Genomic DNA, 17,145 nt, shown 5'->3' on the forward strand with positions numbered 1-17,145 from the left:
GCGCGCCTAGAGGCCCGGGCGCACCCTGGTGGGTTGTACCCACCTCGGTGGCCTCCCGAACCGCCTCTTTGCCCTATAAATACCCCAATATTCCAAAAACCCTAGGAGAGTCAATGAAAATCAATTCCAGCCGCCGCAAGTTCCAGAACCACCAGATCCAATCTAGACACCATCACAGAGGGGTTCATCATGTCCATTGGTGCCTCTCCGATGATGCGTGAGTAGTTATTTGAGGACCTTCGGGTCCGTAGTTAGTAGCTAGATGGCTTCCTCTCTCTCTCTTGATTCTCAGTACAATGGTCTCTTGGAGATCCATATGATGTAACTCTTTTTATGGTGTGTTTGTTGGGATCCGATGAACTTTGAGTTTATGATCAGATCTATCTTTTTATCCATGAAAGTTATTTGAGTCTTCTTTGATCGCTTATATGCATGATTGCTTATAGCCTCATATTTCTTATTTGATATTTGGCTTTTGTTTGGCCAACTTGATCTATTTATCTTGCAACGGGAAGAGTGCTTTGTGATGCGTTCAATCTTACGGTGCTTGATCCCAGGGACAGAAGGGGAAGCGGCACATATGTATCGTTGCCATTGAGGATAACAAGATGGGGTCTATTTCTACATAAATAGATCTTGTCTACATCATGTCATCGTTCTTATTGCATTACTCCGTTTCTCCAAGAACTTAATACATGATACGTCTCCGACGTATCTATAATTTATAAAGTTTTCATTCTATTTTACTATCATTCTTGGATGTTTTATAATCATTTTAAAACAACTTTATATCATTTTTTGGGACTAACCTATTCACCCAGTGCCTAGTGCCAGTTGTTGTTTTTTGCTTGTTTTTTTACATCGCAGGAAATCAATATCAAATGGAGTCCAAACACCACGAAACTTTTTGTGGATTTTTTATGGACCAGAAGACCACCAGTGGGCCAGAGCAGCACCTGGGGGGTGCCCCGAGGGGGCACAACGCAACAGGGTGCGCCTGAGGGCCCAGGCACCCCAGGTGGGTTGTGCCCACCTCGGTGGCCTCCTGCACCCCCTCTTTGCCCTATAAATCACCAAATATTCCAAAACCCTGGGGGTAACCCTAGATCAGAAGTTCTGCCACCGCAAGGCTCTGTAGTCACCGAGAACCAATCTAGACCCCGTTCCGGCACTCTGCCGGAGGGGAAAATCATCACCGGTGGCCACCTTCATCATCCCGGTAGCCACCACGACGAGGAGGGAGTAGTCCACCCTCGGGGCTGAGGTTTGTACCAATAGCTATGTGTTTAATCTCTCTCTCTTTCTCTCTCTCTCATGTTCTTGAGATGTCACGATCTTGATGTATTGTGGGCTTTGTTAACATATTCGGATCATATGGTGTTTTCCCCTCTCAATCTTGTTGTGATGAATTGAATTTTTCCCTTTGAGATTTCGTTCTTTTCTTTGTTTCTCCGATAGAAATCTAGGGGCACTCTTTGAGGTTCTTTGTGTTGGATTGAGTATTATGAATATGAAATTATTTGGTGTTATTTTAGTATGAACTCTTGGATAGATTGATCGGAAAGAATAGCTTCGAGGTGGTTTCGTACCCTACAAATGATTTCTTCTTATGTTCCCCGCTAGATAAGAACTTTGGAGTGATTCTTCGTTGCACGTTGAGGGATGGTTATGTGATCCAATTGTATTATCATTGTTGAGAGATTACACTAGCGAAAGTACTGACCCTATGCCTCATTTTCAAGCATTGCAATACCGTTTTTGTGCCCGTTTTCTATTTGCTACCTTGCTGTTTTTATTTATTCATATTATAAAAATATATTTCTACCATCCATATTACACTTCTGTCACCATCTCTTCGTCGAACTAGTGCACCTATACAATTTTCCATTGTATTGGATGTGTTGGGGACACAAGAGATTTCTTGTGTTTGATTGCAGGGTTGTTTGAGAGAGACCATCTTCATCCTACGCCTCCCACGGATTGATAAACCTTAGGTCATCCACTTGAGGGAAATTTGCTACTGTCCTACAAAACTCTGTGCTTGGAGGGCCAACACGAGTCTACGAGAACAAGTTGTGTAGTAGACATCAAGATCTTTTCTAGCGCCATTGCCAGGGAGGTTAGTGCATGAAGATATATCTTTAGATCTTGCAGTTGAGTCTTTTAGTTTATTGTTTTATCACTAGTTTGGTTAAAAAAGAGAACTACAAAAAATGGAATTGAGGTTGCATCATATTATTGATCATCTTTATAATATCTTTCTTGAAAATGATGGATCGGAAAATTGTGCTTAGTTGTTAGAAGAAGTCAATAAAATGTTTGGCACAAAATATTTGAATGATGAGAATGCTTGCAATGTTGTTAGTATGAATTCTTTGAATATCCAAAGTGCTAATTATTATTGCACTAGTCATGAGAAAAATGTTTCCTATAAGAATGTCAATTTTTGTGGAGTGCATAAAGTTTGTGAAGACGTGCCTTATAGGGAAGATAGCTTTTGTAAGAAGCACAAACATGGTAGAACCAATTCTTTGCTCAAAGTGATAGATGAATTTGCTACAAAATTATGTTCTCTTTGTCCTATTACTTGTGAACTTTGCAATAAGGTTGGTCATCTTAATTTCCAATGCAAAGTTTTTCATGATCGAATCATGTCCAAATATTGCAATAACTTGATCACCCTTGAACTTTATAATGAGCTTTGTATATTTTTGGGGAGTGAAGAATTGACACATAAAAATAGTTGGTTTGAAGTATTCATTCTCACAAATGACATTGAAACTAAACTAAAGAATATCTATATGTTTTGCACGGTAAATTGCAATGAGAATGCCTATATTGCCAACTATAGAAAGATGGGAAAACCAATAGAATATAAAAAGGAATACTTATGAAAGGGTAAAGATTTCCACTTTCCCTCATATTGTCTCTCATGATGAAATAGGTGACAAGGAGGAGATCCCTATTCAACCAATCTCTTCAACAAGAAGCTTGAAAAAATTGATTAAACCCATACGTGAGGAGGTAAAGAAGAAAAGGAAAAGAAGAAAGAATAGAGGTAAAAAGGTATCTCTCCCAAATTATGTTGCTCCTATTATTGTTGTGCCTCATGAAAATGAATCAAAAATAATTGTGTAAGATGATGTACTTGATGATGATATTGCTTCTATGTCTTATGGCACAATGTCCAAGAGCACTATTGATGATGATTTTGTTATGCCTATTGCTTGTTGTGATGATTATGATTGGGAAGATAATGATACTTCTTATAATCTTGGAAATCTTTTTGGCACCAACTTGGGAAATTATGATGATAGCAATTGTTATACCGTTGGTGTTATTCATACTATTAATGATGAGAGTGATTATGCTTATGACATGCCAAGCCACAAGCTTGTGGATGCTATGTTCGATGAGAATGACATGTTTGATAATTTATTTGCTGCAATTAATGTTTTTTCCAAGCTTGGGGGTGCTATGCTTAATGGAGATGATCTTTTTAGTCCCCTTACTTTGAATAATCAAATTTTCTATGATGATTGCATGCCTCCTACTTATGATGATTATTGTGATGATACTTATGTTATAAAAAGTAGTGATAATTATTGTCATAATTTTTAATATCCTTTTACTGGACATTACTCTCTTAATGTGGGAACAATTTTTAGTACTCTCTTAATGTGGGACATTACTCTCATAATTTTGAATATCCTTTCATATGATACTCCCACTATTGTGAATGAGAATAAAATTGCTTATATGGAGAGTAATAATTTTTCTATGCCTTTAGATCATGAAAAGAATGTTTTATGTGATGGTTATATTGATGAATATATTCATGATGCTATTGGAAACTATTATGAGAGAGGAACTTATGATTCATGATGCTCTTGTTATGTTTCAATCCTTATCTTTTATGTGAGCATCATTGAATTCCTCATGCCTAGCTAAAAGGCATTAAAGAAAAGCGCTTGTTAGGAGACAACCCAACACTTTTACCTACTGTTTTGTGTGTTCACATAATTAGGCTACTGTAGTAATCATGTTTTATAGATTTTGTTTCAATAAAGTGCCAAGACCTTTGGGATGGCCTATGGTGATAGTTGATTTGATCTTGCTGAAAAACAGAAACTTTTGCGCTCAGGAAAATAATTATCATTTTTAACAGAAGCGTGATAAAATACTGACTCTTTTTTCAGAAGATCAATAGACAAATTTCCCAGGTACTCCTAATTTTCAGAATTTTTGGAGTAGGAGAAGTTTGGTTGGAGTACAGATTACTACAGGCTATTATGTTTTTGACATATTCTGTTTTCAATGCATAGCTTGCTTGTTTTCTAGTTTCTATGGCTTATATTGCTCAATATAAATTGTGGAAATTATATGCTATAGTAGGCATTGTTTGGAAACAATTATGAATCTTGTCTTCGACAGTACCAAAGTGAAATGGTTTGCTCTTTATCATACTAACCTATCTCACGAAGTTCCGTTAAGTTTTGTGTGATTGAAGTTTTCAATTTTTGGGCGAGACATCGATATGAGGAGAATAAGGAGTGACAAGACCCTAATCTTGGGGATGCCCAAGGCACCCCAAGTTAATATTCAAGGAAGATCCAAGCATATAAGCTTGAGGATGCCCCGGAAGGCATCCCCTCTTTCGTCTCCAACATTATCGGTAACCTCACTTGGAGCTATATTTTTATTCGTCACATGAATGTTTTATTTTTCTTGGAGCGTCATTTTATTTTGTTAGGATTTGATTTCTGTTATTTATTATAATGTTTTGCATCTTTATTTTAAATAAAAATGACAAGGGTAGCCTTTACCATGCTTATTTTTCAAGTCTATATGTTGCTTTTTCAAAATAGAAAGTTTACCGCTGTTGCAAAACTTCCCTAGAAAAGTCAGAATGTGATAAAATGCTGAAACTTTTTGAATATTAATCTCTGATAAATTTTCTATAGTGTGTTAAATTTTCATAAATTTTTGGAGTTAAATGAGTATTGATACTCTTGCATTCTTTACATGTTGTACTGTTTTGGCAGATTGGTGTTATGTTTGCATTGTTTGCATATGCTTGCTTGTTTAGTGATTCTATTTGAGGATAGGAGTGTTGAATATGCAGTGGCATTTAGTACTCAATGTTAAATAATAATTTTAGTGATTTTCTAGAGTAGAGAATGATAAAGTTTTTGCATTGGTTTATACTAACTTATCTCACGAGTTCTTGTTGAGTTTTGTGTGGATGAAGTTTTTAAGATTTAGGGAAACTGTGATATAAAAGGAATTAAGGAGACACAAAAGTTCAATCTTGGGGATGCCCAAGGCATCCCAAGATAATATTTCAAGAAGTCTCAAGCATCTAAGCTTGGGGATGCCCCGGTAGGCATCCCACCTTTCTTCATCAATAATTATCGGTTAGTATCGGTTGAGCCTAAGTTTTTGCCTCTTCACATGAGTTGCGCTATTATTAGAATGTCATTTTATTTTGTTTTTTGCTTGCTGTTTTAATAGAATACTTAGATCTGAAAGTTTTTAAATAAGAGAGAGTCCTAAAATAGCTACCCATTTACATAACTTCTCACTTGATCTTCACTTATATCTTTTTGGACTAGCTTGTCATTTACTCTTGTGCTTCACTTATATCCTATGAGTAAATTGTATAATGAATTGAATATCATGAAGTTGAAATTATATCATGCCTAGTGGTAGCTTCGCATTGGGTTTAGGAAGTGAAATCTTTTGAAGCTTGACAATCACAATATTGGTCATACAAGCAATTCATGAATAATTAGTATAACTAAGAGAACTTTCACATGCAAATACACTATCTTGGAAATCTTTTGTGATTGCGAGCCCCCATCAAAATATTATATGCCTAAATTGTTGATGTTGGACAAGGAAGATAATGTAATGGTTTATGTTTGGTCATATTCACATAGAAGTTATATTGTCATAGATCCTTCAACATGTGGTGCTGGCCCCCCATCCTTGCTAGCCAAAAATTTCGCACCAAGTAGAGATACTACTTGTGCATCCAAAAACCCTTAAACCCAAATCTTATTTTCAAGCATCCACCGTACCTACCTAAGGACTCAGCAAGATCCTTGAAGTAAGTTGTCATCGATGCAATAAGGCAATAAAAGTTGCTTCTAAAAGTGTTAGATCATTTAGTGTAAGAGAAAATCGAGCGTTGTATGAACTTGTGATGATGAAGAATAAAAGCGACAGACTGCATAATAAAGGTTGCCATCACAAGGGGCAATACAATGTGACGTTCTTTTGCACTAAGGGGTTGAGCATACAAACAAATAAGCGCATGGCAACCTTTGCTTCCCTCTGCGAAGGGCCTATCTTTTACTTTTTAGTATTTACTTTTATGAAAAGAATCAAAGTTTTTCTCTCAATTCCTTTTTATTTTTCTCTTTTGGCAAGCATCATGTGGTGAGGAAATATCTAGGCACATATGTCCAATTGGATATGGGTAGCATGAGTTATTATTGTTAACATCACCCTTGAGGTGAATACGTTGGGAGGCAAAATTATAAGCCCTTATCTTTCTATGTGTTCAGTTGAAACGTTTTGCTCATGTGTATGCAGTGAGCATTAGCAATCATGGAATACTATATGATGGTTGAGTATGTGGAGAGCTTACTTAGACTCTGTTGAATAAGTTGAATTGTAATTGCTTTGTGACTGAGAACATAGGTTGTTGAGTTTTAAGAGAATTCATTGTTTGAACCTTAACATGTGAATTGGTTGCTACTTTAACATGAGAAGTTTTATAAGAAAGAATTGATGTTATGATGCTAGGATAAGTGATTGAAATTGTCATTGGTCAAACTTGTCACTTTGCTAGCATTCACACTTCATAAATTATTTCTTTTATCATTTACCTACTCGAGAACGAGTAGGAATTAAGCTTGGGGATGCTGATACGTCTCCGATGTATCTATAATTTATGAAGTATTCATGCAGTTTAATTATCATTGCTGGATGTTTCACAATCATTTTATTGCAACTTAACCTATTGACCCGGTGCCCAGTGCCAGTTGTTGTTTTTGCGAACGCGAAACTTTTTGTGGATTTTTATGGACCAGAAGACCACCAATGGGCCAGAGCAGCACCTGTGGGGTTCCTCGAGGGGGGCACAACCCACCAGGGCGCGCCTGGGGGCCCAGGCATGCCCAGGTGGGTTGTGTCCACCTCGGTGGCCTCCCGCACCCCTCTTTACCCTATAAATCACCAAAAAATCCAGAAACCATGGGGGTAACCCTAGATCAGAAGTTCCGCCGCTGCAAGGCTCTTTAGCCACCGAACAAATCTAGACCCCATTCCGACACTCTGCCGGAGGGGGAAATCATCACCAGTGGCCATCTTCATCATCCCGGCGGCCACCACGATGAGGAGGGAGTAGTCCACCCTTGGGGCTGAGGGTTTGTACCAGTAGCTATGTGTTTAATCTCTCTCTCTCTCTCTCGTGTTCTTGAGATTTCATGATCTTGATGTATCGCGGGCTTTGTTAATATAGTCGGATCATATGGTGTTTTCCCCTCTCTATCTTGTTGTGATGAATTGAGCTTTTCCCTTTGAGATTTGGTTCTTGTCTTTGTTTCTCTGGTAGAAATATTGGGGCACTCTTTAAGGTTCTTTGTGTTGGATTGAGTATTATGAATCTGAAATTATTTAGTGTTATTTTAGTACGAACTCTTGGATTGATCGATCAGAAAGAATAGCTTCGAGGTGGTTTCGTACCCTACAAATGATTTCTTCTTATGTTCTCCGCTAGATAAGAACTTTGGAGTGATTCTTCGTTGCACGTTGAGGGATGGTTATGCAATCCAATTATATTAGCATTGTTGAGAGATTGCACTAGCGAAAGTACGGACCCTAGGCCTCATTTCCAAGCATTGCAATACCGTTTTGTGCCCATTTTCTATTTGCTACCTTGCTGTTTTTATTTATTCAGATTATAAAAATATATTTCTACCATCCATATTACACTTTTATCCCGATCTCTTCGCCGAACTAGTGCACCTATACAATTTGCCATTGTATTGGGTGTGTTGGGGACACAAGAGATTTCTTGTATTTGATTGCAGGGTTGTTTGAGAGAGACCATCTTCATCCTACGCCTCCCATGGATTGACAAACCTTAGGTCATCCACTTGAGGGAAATTTTCTACTGTCCTACAAAACTCTGCGCTTGGAGGCCCAACATGATTCTACAAGAACAAGTTGTGTAGTAGACATCAATACACTAGATGCATGCTAGATAGCAGTCAATGTGTGGAGTAATAGGAGTAGATGCAGGTAGGAGTCAGTCTACTAATCTTGGATGTGATGCCTATATAATGATCATTGCCTGGATATCATCATGATTATTTGAAGTTCTATCAATTGCCTAACAGTAATTCGTTTACCTACAGTTTGCTATTTTTCTCGAGAGAAGCCACGAGTGAAATCTACGGCCCCCGGGTATCTTCTTTATTATATTTGCCTTCAGGATCTATTTTTATTTGCTTTTATTTTCAGATATATTAAACAAAAAAAATGCAAAAATACCTTGCTGCACTTTATTTTATTTGGCGATCTATCTATCAATTTATTACAACTTTCTCACGTCCACTTGCCAATTTCTGGCGCCGTTGCCCGGAAGGGATTGACAACCCCTTTAATACGTCGGCTTGCGAGTATTTCTTATTTGTGTGCAGGTGCCGTTCACGTAGTGTTGCGTGGTTCTCCTACTGGTTCGGTAACCTTGGTCTCATCACTAAGGGAAATATCTACCATTTTTGTGCTGCATCATCCCTTCCTCTTTGGGGAAATACCGACGTAGTTCCAGCAAACATCAAAAGGAATTTCTGGCTCCGTTGCCAGGGACACATCATCAACATCTACCAGGTTCCTAATCACAAATATCATCTCCTTGCAATTTATATTATTTGCCATTTTCCTCCCATTTTTCTCTCCCCCACTTCACAAAAAATTGCCGTTTTATTCGTCCTCTTTTCCGTTCGCCCTTTTCTTGCCGGATCTGTTTTGGAGTGTAATCTTGTTACGTAGTCACAATGACTCAAGAGAACACCAAGTTGTGTGATTTCTCCAATACCAAGAACAATTATTTTATTAGCACTTCGATTGCTCCTCCTGCCACTAGTGCGGAGTCTTGTGATATTAATACCGCTTTGCAGAATCTTTTTATGAAAGATCAATTTTCTGGTACTCCTAATGAGGATGTCGTGTCCCATCTTAACACCTTCGTGGAATTATGCGATATGCAATAGAAAAAAGATGTGGACAATGATGTTGTGAAGTTGAAATTATTTCCATTTTCTTTGCGAGATCATGCCAAAATTTGGTTTTCTTCTTTGCCTCGCAATAGTATTGATTCTTGGGATAAGTGCAAGGATGCTTTTATTACTAAGTATTTTCCGCTCGCGAAAATTATTTCCCTTAGAATCCAGATCATAAATTTCAAGCAACTTGAACATGAGCATGTTGCACAATCTTGGGAAAGGATGAAATTGATGCTAAGGAATTGCCCAACTCGTGGGTTAAATCCTTGGATGATCATACACAATTTTTACGTGGAGTTGAATTTTATTTCTCGTAATCTTTTAGATTCCACCACGGGTGGTACTTTTATGGAAATTACTTTGGGTGAAGCCACAAAATTTCTTGATAATATCATGGAAAATTATTCGCAATGGCATACCGAAAGAGCTCCTACTAGTAAAAAAGTTAATTCAGTTGAAGAAATTTCTTCTTTGAGTGAAAAAGTTGATGCTCTTATGAAATTGGTTGCTAATAAAATTGCTCCTATTGATTTTAATGATGTGCTTTTGTCTACTTTGATTGAGCAAAATAGTGATTCCATAGATGTGAATTTTATCTCTCGAACCAATTTCAATAACAATGCTTATAGAGGTAATTTTAATCGTAGGCCTTTTCCTAGTAATTCCTCTAATAATTATGGTAATTCCTATGGTAATCATTCTTATAATAATAATAGTAACACCACTTATCTTGAGAATAATATTAGAAAATTTATCAACACTCAAAAAGTTTTCAATGCTACAATAGAAGAAAAGTGGAATAAGATTGCTGATATGCTAAAATTATAAGTGTTTTGCTTTATTTGACTTGGGTGCTAGTGTTTCTTCAATTCCGAAATCTTTATGTGATGTGCTTGGTCTCACCGATATTCAAGAGTGTTCTTTGAATTTGCACTTACCGGATTCTACTATTAGAAAGCCTATGGGAATAATTAATGATGTTCTTATTCTTGCAAATAGGAATTATGTGCCCATAGATTTTATTGTTCTTGATATTGATTGCAATCCATCTTGTCCAATTATTCTTGGTAGACCGCTTTTATGCACTATTGGTGCCGTGATTGATATGAAAGAAGGCAATATTAAATTTTAATTTCCACTAAGGAAGGGTATGGAACACTTCCCTAGAACAAGAATTAGGCCACCATATAAATCAATCATGAGGGCATCTTATGGATCTAGAAACAAAGATGACAACACGTAGATCCTTGCTTTATGCCTACCTAGGGGCGTAAAACGATAGCGCTTGTTGGGAGGTAACCCAATGAATAAAATTTATTTTTGTATTTTGCTTTCTGTTCTTGAGTGTTTGCACAATTATGATACTATTATGATTGTTTTTGTGTGTGTGTTTTAATTAGTGTTTGATCATGTTGGGTGATAGTTGATTTGATCTTGCTGAAAAACGGAAACTTTTGCGCTCACGCAAATAATTCTCATTTTTAACAGGAGCTTGATAAAATACCAATTATTTTTGCATAAGTTTTATATACAAATTTCTCACGTGGTCCTAATGTTTCAGAACTATTGGAGTTATATAAGTATTCGAAATATCTAGATTGCTACAGACTGTTCTGTTTTTGACAAATTCTGTTTTCTTTGCATTGTGTGCTTGTTTTGATGATTCTATGGTTTTCTTTGAAGAGTTTTTGCCATAGAAAATTTGAAACATAGTAGGTATAATGCAAGAATAAAAAATGAATGGGTTTGCAACAGTACTTATAGTAGTGATTTGTTTTGTTATACTAATGGATCTCACGAAGGTTTTGTTGAGTTTTGTGTGATTGAAGTTTTCAAGTTTTGGGTGATGTTACGATGGATGAAGGAATAAGGAGTAAGAAGAGCCTAAGATTGGGGATGCCCATGGCATCCCAAGCTATTATCCCAAGATAAGCAATCAACTAAGCTTGGGGATTCGCGAGTGGCATCCCCTCTTTCTTCAAACGACCATCGGTATTTTACTCGGAACTATATTTTTATTCGTCACATACTATGAGTTTTGCTTGGAGCGTCTTGTATGATATGAGTCTTTGCTTGTTTTGCTTTTTCTTTTAAATCTTGAATGCTTGCTGGACACACCAATTTGAGAGAGCCAAAATTATGCCATGACTTGTTAGAATTGCTCTATATGCTTCACTTAAATCTTTATGAGCTATGGAATTGCTCTAGTGCTTCACTTATATCTTTTTGAGCATGGTGTGCTTTAGTATTTTTGAAGAAATGATCTAATGATTCACTTAGATTTATTTGAGAGTTAGTAATTTTTTTAAGAAATTCTCTCTTGCTTCACTTAAATTATTTTGAGATTAAGAAATATTATGCTGATGATCTTCACTTATATTTGTTTGAGCTTATCAAAAGCAACACATGAAAATTAGTTCCAAAGTGTAGATATCCAAGGAGGATATAATAAAAAAACTTTCATGAAGATCATTGGACAAAATAAACTTGATTCCTTGTAATAGTTTTGAGATATGATGATGTGATATGCGAGTCATGTTGATGAGTAATTAAGCTTTAGTAAGAATATTGGTGTTAAGGTTTGTGATTCCCTATGCAAGCATGAAAGTCAATAGTTATGCAATGAAATTACATCCTACTTGTGGTGCATTATTTGGTTTTAGGTATGCTCAATGCTCGCTTATGATATTTTTTGTTTCTTTGTTGGTCGGTTCTCAATATTTTGCTAGCCTTCATTTTGCACTAAGTATGATCACTACTTGTGCATCCAAAATCCTTTAAACCAGTTTTGCCACATGAGTCCACCATACCTACCTATATGCGGTATTCTTTTGACGTTCTAAGGAAATTTCTATGTGCCATCTCTAATTTTCAAAATAAAATTTCTCTTTTGTGTGCTCGTACCGCTCGTGAAACTGTCAGGGGTGGCTAACATATTTCCATGCTAGATATGTTATTCTCACGATGAGTGTTTATTCACTTGTCATTGCATGAGAGTAAGGCAAAGGTATTAGGGATGCCCAGTCCTGAAATGAAAAATGAATTTACTTTATGTTGTCAAATAATAAATTCCTTGGAAAGTGTTGGTATGGAAGGCCCTGGTGGATACGGCTAGCCACGGAAAGTGAAAGTATGGTTAAAAAGGAATAAATTTTAATTTCTGTTTGGGAACCGCCTGTGATATATCTAGCATGGAAAGTATTGAGAACTACTTGATCATTCTCGTTGACAGGAAAAGCATGCCTCCCAAAATGTTTTTATCTATGTTTTTAGCTTTGAGCTCTAGCACCTCTACAAATCCCTACTTCCCTCTACGAAGGGCCTTTCTTTTACTTTATGAAATTTTTATTTTTAATTCGAGTCTCCACCTTCTCTTATAAAGCACCAACTAAGGGGCACTATGATCTTACTTGATCATTGGGTGTAGCTAATATGCGAGTGTGTTTAATGAATAACTTATTTTAGCGTTGATATTTTGAAAGACATGGTTGCTTGTTGATATGCTTGAGTATTTTAAGTCCTTGTGTCAAAACTAGACTATTGCTTTGAACCATATAAAAGTCCAAATGTCCATGCCACAAAGAAAATAATATGAGATGAACATGTTAGCCAGCATTCCACATAAAAAATTCTATTTTTATCATTTGGCTACTCGAGGACAAGTAGGAATTAAGCTTGGGGATGCTGATACGTCTCCAATGTATCTATAATTTTTGATTGTTCCATGCTGTTATATTATCATTCTTGGATGTTTTACAATCATTTTATATCATTTTTTGGTACTAACCTATTGACATAGTGCCCAGTGTCAGTTGCAGTTTTCTGCATGTTTTTTACATCACAGGAAATCAATATCAAATGCAGTCCAAACGTAGCAAAACTTTTTGTGGATTTTTTGGGACCAGAAGACATCCAGTGGGCCAAAGAAGTACCAAAGAGGGAGCCTGAGGTGAGCACAAGACACCAGGGTGCACCTGGATGCCCAGGTGCGCCCTGGTGGGTTGTGCCCACCTTGGTGGCCTCCCGAACCGCCTCTTTGCTCTATAAACACCCCAATATTCTAGAAATCCTAGGGGAGTCAACGTAAATCAATTCCAGCCGCCACAAGTTCCAGAACCACCAGATCCAATCTAGACACCATCACGGAGGGGTTCATCATGTCCATTGGTGCCTCTCCGATGATGTGTGAGCAGTTCTTTGAGGACCTTCAGGTCCGTAGTTAGTAGCTAGATGGCTTCCTCTCTCTCTTTTGATTCTCAATACAATGGTCTCTTGGAGATCCATATGATGTCACTCTTTTTGTGGTGTGTTTGTTCGGATCCGATGAACTTTGAGTTTATGATCAGATCTATCTTTTTATCCATGAAAGTTATTTGAGTCTTCTTTGATCTCTTATATGCAAGATTGTTTATAGCCTCTTATTTCTTCTCCGATATTTGGGTTTTGTTTGGTCAACTTGATATATTTATCTTGCAATGGGAAGAGGTGCTTTCTGATGGGTTCGATCTTATGGTGGTTGATCCTAGTGACAGAAGGGGAACTGACACGTATGTATCGTTTCCATTAAGGATAAAAAGATGGGGTCTATTTCTACATAAATAGATCTTGTCTACATCATGTCATCATTCTTCACTCGTACAACGAGGTTCTATACAAACGGTTTTAACCCCTTTCCGCGACGACATTTGGAACCGTCGCCTAGTGACTGACGGTGATAGGGGGTCCTTCCCACACGACCTCGAAACCATCGGGGATATGCCCTCCTGGCACACAAGCTTGGCAAAATGAGGTCGTGTGTGACCGGCGAGCGCTCAAATACGGAAATACGTACGGTAGAGCTAAAAAATACAATTATACAGGTAAAATTGTTTCTGGTCGCAAGTACATCCCACACAGTCAGTCTCCGCTAGATGTTTCCGTTCGTATGTACATCCTACACAGTCGCTCCAAGGAAAACGTTTTCGTTCACACGTACATCACACACAATTTTCCCTGTTAAATCTTTTGTGATAGCATTGCCATTGCACACGATATTAACAATTTTATCGTTTGCCTTATTGAATGCATCACACACAGTGCATAGAAGAAACTGTGTGGCAAAGGTTATCCATCACACACAGTTTTTATGTGGTAAATGTTTGCGCAAGGTGGCCTAACTCAAATAGTTTTCAAGAGAATGTCGTGTGTGATTATTCATTGATCCAACACGGTTTATTCCTAGAAACTGTGTGCGTTGCCTGAGGTCATCGCCCACGGTATTTTCTCAATAACCGTTTACAATAGCAGAACCCAATTAGCAGGCTAATTCACCATTAGCAGGCTAATTGCCCTATTATTAATAATCCATTTATTAATCTAATTTACATTCATATTAAGCACATAATATATTTCATTTCCATGTTAAGGAAGTAGGATTTCATAATTGAAATACATCAGAGTACAGCATGATATAACTTCAGCACTCAGCTACCCCATTACACAACTGCACCCGCACCAAGTTTCACATGCAACATGTAGAACCTTTCGAAATTAGCATCATAGACGGTATATAGATAGATGCATCTCATCTGGAAAACTGCTGAAGCGGAAGGCGAATATTGAGCCTTCATTCATGTTGAAGGTCTTTGAACTTTAGGCCAGTGCCTATGGATGATTGACCGTCCGTCCTTCGTCCTCTTCAGGAACACTTCAATGTTGAACTGTGGGTGTTGTATGAAAACCTTCCTCGCCTCCTTACCATAGAGGTGGTTTGAGAGGTAACCATTATTGAACTACTTTAGAAAGGCCTGAAAACAAGGATGTGCATAAATATCTTCTCTATATTGGAAATGGGACAAAGGAATAAAAAAAGGCAAGGTATAATAGTTAGTACCATCTTGTAGTGAACTGATGTCTTCTTCATTGTGCAGACAAAGATCTTGTTGTTTTTTGTTGCTAATTTCTTTATCCTAACAATCTTTCTGAGTTTCTTGACTTGATTGATATTCATGGACAACTCATTTCCCCATATGCAAAAAGGGTCGAATAGTGGGTCAAAACATATGGCAGCAGGACCTACATGTGCAAGACCAAATTGTTAAAAAACCTAAATATTAGAATGTTTCCTGCAAGTGCATAATAATGTGCTATTAGACAACGGACCATGCACGTGCTAACCTTGATTGTAAACCTCAGTGATTCCCATTGTTTCCCTACAACACATATAAGGTAGTTAGTCATCAAGTTCAGTAAGGGTTCGCATGCTATCAGTAAAATATGTTGATGGAAAATAAGCACATTGCAGATTCATCGGATTAATTCAAACCATGTGGAAAACCCATTTATCCAAACCAATCATGATTAAGAACTAGGAAATATAGCACTCATATATGTTTCTCATGTATTAAGTGCAGCCAAATTCGATTTATTCCTCACATGCACAACGATACAAAATTCTACCCATGACAATTGGACATCGCATTGCAGAATTGAACCAAGCAGTTAACTAAACACCACAACAAATGAACCAAACATTAACTGAGCACCACATTACATAATATAACATACTCCTAATCGAAGATCAGACAGTTAACCAAACCAAGCATGCTTAACAACTTGGAAATATAGCAATTGTATTTGTTTCTCATGTATTTACTACAGCCAAATTCAATTTATTACTCACATGGTATACAATAACAGAATGCACCCACAACTACTGAACATCGCATTGCAGAATTGAACCAAACAGTTAACTAAACACCACAACACAAATGAACCAGACGTTAACTAAGCACCACATTGCATAATGTATAACCAAACCAAGCATGCTTGAAAACTTGTAAATATAGCAATTGTATTCGTTACTCATGTATTTTGTAAAGATAAATTCGATTTATTTCTCACATGGAAGACAATACAAAATTGTAGCCTGAAGAATTGAACATCACATTTGCAGAATGGAACCAAATAGTTAACTGAAGACGACAACTAATTAACCAAACAGTTAATAAGTGAGCACCACACTGCACGACATATAGAACATATACACTAGAGCAACAGATTGCATGGTAAAATTAGATAGCACAATTCACTCGAATGTGTGAAGGAAAGGCAGGAGCAGCACATGCAACGGGTAAACCAAGCATGCTTAACCGGTGTAGCTAGAAAATGGCAAGGTGCTCCTCCAAGATCTGGTGGTCGGCATGAATGGCAGCCATCGCGACCTCATCCGCGCGTGCGGCCGCGATTTGCTTCTCCGCTGCCAAATGCTCCTTGAGCTCCTAGCTATACTGCGTGTACCATGGCTTAGGGCGGTGCTTATTTGGTGGAGGGGTTGGTGATATGGGTGGAAGGTGTCGCATTGGCGGACGAGGCATGTGGGATGTGGAAGGAGGAGGAGGAGGAGGAGGAGGATGGGAGTCAGGTGTAGATTACCCGCCTGGATAGACGAGGCCGAGCAGCGTGAAGTGTTGGGGAACGCGGTAATTTCAAAAAAAAAATCGTATGCACACACAAGATCCATCTAGGTGATGCATAACAATGAGAGGGGAGAGTGTTGTCCACGTACCCTCGTAGACCATAAGCGGAAGTGTTATGACAACGTGTTTGATGTAGTCATACGTCTTCATGATCCGACCGATCCTAGCACCGAAGGTACGACACCTCCGAGATCTGCAGACGTTCAGCTTGGTGATGTCCCACGAACTCTAGATCCAGCTGAGGTCGAGGGAGAGTTTCGTCAGCACGACGATGTGATGACGGTGATGATGAACTTACTGACGCAGGGCTTCGCACTACAACGATATGACCGAGGTGGAAATCTGTGGAGGGGGCACCGCACATGGCTAAACAATCAACTTGTGTGTCT

This window comes from Triticum urartu, chromosome 3 (genome assembly GCF_003073215.2).
Source record: "Triticum urartu cultivar G1812 chromosome 3, Tu2.1, whole genome shotgun sequence".
Classification (NCBI taxonomy): domain Eukaryota; kingdom Viridiplantae; phylum Streptophyta; class Magnoliopsida; order Poales; family Poaceae; genus Triticum; species Triticum urartu.